The 4,142-nt window shown below is 31.8% G+C and overlaps 1 non-coding gene across 1 annotated transcript; it reads right to left on the bottom strand.

Moving 5' to 3' along the window:
* Positions 1 to 372: 372 nt before the first annotated feature.
* On the bottom strand, positions 373 to 444 carry TRNAE-UUC (transfer RNA glutamic acid (anticodon UUC)). The gene has a single exon. It is a non-coding gene; the product is annotated as a tRNA-Glu (tRNA).
* Positions 445 to 4,142: the final 3,698 nt, after the last annotated feature.

Genomic DNA, 4,142 nt, shown 5'->3' with positions numbered 1-4,142 from the left:
TTAAGATTTTACATTTAAGTAAGATCATACAGTATTTGTCTTTCTCTGTGTGACACATTTCATTTAGCATAATGTCCTCAAGATTCATCCATGTTGGCACAAATGGCAGAATTTCCTTCTTTTTATGACTAAGTAGGATTCCACTATATATATATATCATGTTTCCTTTATTCATACATCTGTTGATGGACACTTAAGTTGTTTCCATATCTTGGCTATTGGAAATAATACTGCAATGAACATGGGAGTGTAGATATTTCTTGGGTAGTCATTTGGTTTCCTTCAGATATATATCCAAAAGTTGAACCACTGGATCATATGGTAGCTCTATTTATAATTATTTTTTTGGCCATGCAGCTTGTAGGATCTTACTTCCCTGACCAGGGATCGAACCTGGGCCTGGGCAGTGAAAGTGCCAAGTCCTAACCACTGGACCACCAAGGAATTTTCTATAATTTTTTGAGGAACTTCTATGCTGTTTTCCATGTGTCTATACCAATTTAGAATCCCAGTAACAGTGCACAAGGATTCCTTTGTCTCCACATTCTCACCAGCATTTGTTATCTCTTGTCGTTTTGATGATAACCATTCTAACAGCTGTGAGGTGATATCTCATTATGGTTTCAAGTTGTATTTCCCTAATGATCAGGGATACTGAGAACCTTTTCATGTAACTCTTTTCTATTTGTGTATCGTCTTTGGAAAAAGTCTATTCAGGTCCTTTCACCATTTTTAATTGGATTATTCTGTTTTTCGCTATTCAGTTATATGATTTCTGTATATGTTTTGGATGGTCATCCCTTATCATGTGTATGATTTGCAAATATTCTTTCATTTTGCAGTTTGCCTTTTCATTTTGTTAAGGGTTTTTGATGCTGTGCAGAAGCTTTTTAGTTTGATATAGTCTCATGTGATTCTATTTAATTTTGTTGCTTTTGCTTTACACACGAAATCCAAAAAATCTTTGCCAAGGCACATATCAAGGGGCATTTTTCCTATTTTTTTTCTAAGAATTTTCTGGTTTCACATCTTACATTTAAGTCTTTAATCCATTTCAATTTAATTTTTGTGACTGATATAAGGATCTAGTTTCATACTTCTAATGTGAATATAGAATTATCTCAGCACCATTTATTGAGACTATATTTTCCCCATTGACTATTCTTGGATCCCTTGCCAAATATTAGGTTACCATATATGCATTGTTTTATTTTTGGACTCTGGATTCTGTTACATTGTTCTATGTGTCTGTTTTTATGTCAGTACTATACTGTTTTTATTACTATAGCTTTATAATATAGCGTGAGATAAGGAAGTGTGTTGCCTCCTACTTTATTCTTTCTTTGGATTTCCTTGGCTATTTGAGGCCCTTTGTAGTTCTATATAAATTTTAGGGTTATTTTTTTTTTACTTCTGTAGAAAGTGCCATTGGAACCTTGATAGGGATGCATTGAATAGATTGCTTGGGTAGTGTGGACATTTAACAATATTAATTTTCCAACTTATGAACACAGGATGCCTTTCATTTATTTGTATCCTTTTCCTTTCTTTCACCAAAGTTTTGTAATTAGCAGTGCAGAGATCTTTCACCTCCTTAGTTAAATTTATTCCTATTTATTTTATTTTATTTGATGCTATTGTAAATTAGATCATTTTCTTTATTCCTTTTTCACATAATTTCTTGTTAGTGTATAGAAGCAATACTGATTTTTTATGTTAATATTGTATCCTGCAACTATATTGAATTTGTGGATTAGATCAGTTTTTGGTGAAGTCTTTAGGATTTTCTATATATAAAATCGTGTCATCAGCAAATAGAGAAAATTTTACTTCTTCCTTTCCAATTCTGATACCTTTTATTTCTTTTTCTTGCCTGATTGCTCTAGCTAAGATTACCAGTAATATATTGAATAGGAGTAGTGAGAATGGACCCCCTTGTCTTGTTCCCAATCTTAAAGGGAAAAGCTTTCAAATTTTCACCAATGAGAATTGTTAGCTGTGGGCTTGGCTAATAAGACCTTTATTGTGTTGAAATACATTCCTTCTGTATTTAATTTGTTAAGAGATTTTATGATGAAAGTGTGCTCAATTTTCTTAAATTCATTTTCTGCATCTACTGAGATGATCATATGATTTTTAATTCATTAAATTAATGTAATGTATCACATTTACTTATATGCATATGTTGAACCATCTGGGATAAATCTCACTTGATAATGGTGAATGGTACTTTTACCATTTCAATGGTGAAATGGGTTTGCTAGTATTTTACTGAGAAAATTTCCATCTATATTCATCAAGAATATTGCTCTGTAGTTTTCTTTTCTTGTAGTGTCCTTTTCCAGTTTTGATATCAGGGTAATGCTAGCCTTGTAAAGTGTGTTTGGGAGTGTTCCCTCCACTTCTATTTTTTGGAAGTGTTTGAGAAGGATTGCAGATAAATTTCTTCAAATATTGGGTAAAATTCACTAGTGAAGACTTCTGGTCCTGTGTTTTTCTGCACTGTGAGAGTTTTGATTATTGATTCTATCTCCTTACTAGTAATTTATCTGTATTTTCTATTTTTCTTGATTCAGTCTTGGTACATTGTATGTTTCTAAGAATTTTTCCATTTCTTCTAAGTTTTCCACTCTGTTGGCATATAATCATTCATAGTAGCCTCTTATGATCTTTTGTATTTCTGTGGTATCAGTTGTAATATCTCTTCTTTAATTTATTTTTTCCATTGGGATCATGTTCCCTTTTCCTTGGTTAGTCTAGCTAAAGTCTGTACATTTTGTTTATGTTTACAAAACACTAATTCTTACTTTTATTAAAAAGTCTTTTCTATATTCTCCTGTTCTCTATATCATTCATTTATTCTCTAGTCTTTATTATTTTATTTCTTTTGCTAACTGTGGGCTTATTTTTTTCTTCTTTTTCTAGTTCCTTGTGGTGAAGAGTTAGGTTCTTTATTCAACATATTTCCTGTTTCTTAAGGTAAGCTTTTTTTAAAATTTAAGTATAGTCAATTGTGCAATATTATATGTTACATATGGCTAATATAGTGATTTGCAAATTTTAACAATTATGCTCCATATATAGTTATTTATGAATATTCGATATATTCCCCATGCTGTACAATATATCCTTGTAACTTATTTTATACCTAAAAGTTTGTACCTCTTACTCCCCTCCTCCTTGTCTCGTCCCACTGGTAACCACTAGTTTGTTCTCTATATTTGTGAGTTGGCTATTTTTTTGTCATATTCACTAGCTTATTGTGTTTCTTAGATTCCATATATCAGTGATATTATACAGCATTTGGCTTTCTGTTTCTTGCCTACCTCACTTAGCATAATGCTCTCCAATTTCATTGACGTTGCTGCAAATGGTAAAATTTCATTCTTTTTTATAGCTGAGTAGTATTCCATTGTATACACATGTGACAACTTCTTTAACCATTCATCTGTCAAAGGACACTTAGGTTTCTTCTATATATTGGCAATTTTAAATAATGTGGCAACGAGCATTAGGGTGCACATATGTTTTTGAATTACTTTTTTGTTTTTTCTTTCAGATATATACCCAGGAGTGGAATTATTATGTCATATGGTAGTTATATTTTTAGTTTTTTGAGAAACCTCCATACTGTTTTCCAAAGTGGCTAAACCAATTTACATTCCCACCAATAGTGTACAGTGTTCCCTTTTTTTCCACATCCTTGCCAACATTTATTATTTGTGTTCTTTTTGATGACAGACATTCTGACAGGTGTGAAGTGACATCTTATTGTGGTTTTAATTTGCATTTCCTGATGATTAGTGATGTTGAGCATGTTTGCATGTGCCTTTTGCCCATCTGCATTTCCTCTTTGGAAATGTTTATTCAGTTATTCTGCACATGTTTAAATCAATTTGTTTTCTTGATGTTGAGCTGTATGAAAACCCATGTGCTAATAAAATAGACAGCCTAGAAGAAATTGATGAATTCGTAGAAAGACACTATATCCCAAAATTGAATAAAAAAGAAATAAGAAATATGAAAAATTACCAGTAATGAAATTGAATTAGTAATTTAAAAACTCCCAACAAACAAAAGTCCAGACCAGATGGCTTCACAGGTGAATTTTACCAAACATTTAAAGAGTTAGCACCTATCCT

This window comes from Aethalodelphis obliquidens, unplaced genomic scaffold (assembly GCF_003676395.1).
Source record: "Aethalodelphis obliquidens isolate GAN/ISIS:26980383/991018 unplaced genomic scaffold, ASM367639v1 scaffold92, whole genome shotgun sequence".
NCBI lineage: Eukaryota > Metazoa > Chordata > Mammalia > Artiodactyla > Delphinidae > Aethalodelphis > Aethalodelphis obliquidens.
Note: the sequence above shows the minus strand (reverse complement) of the source record. Positions and strands in the feature narration are given on the sequence as shown.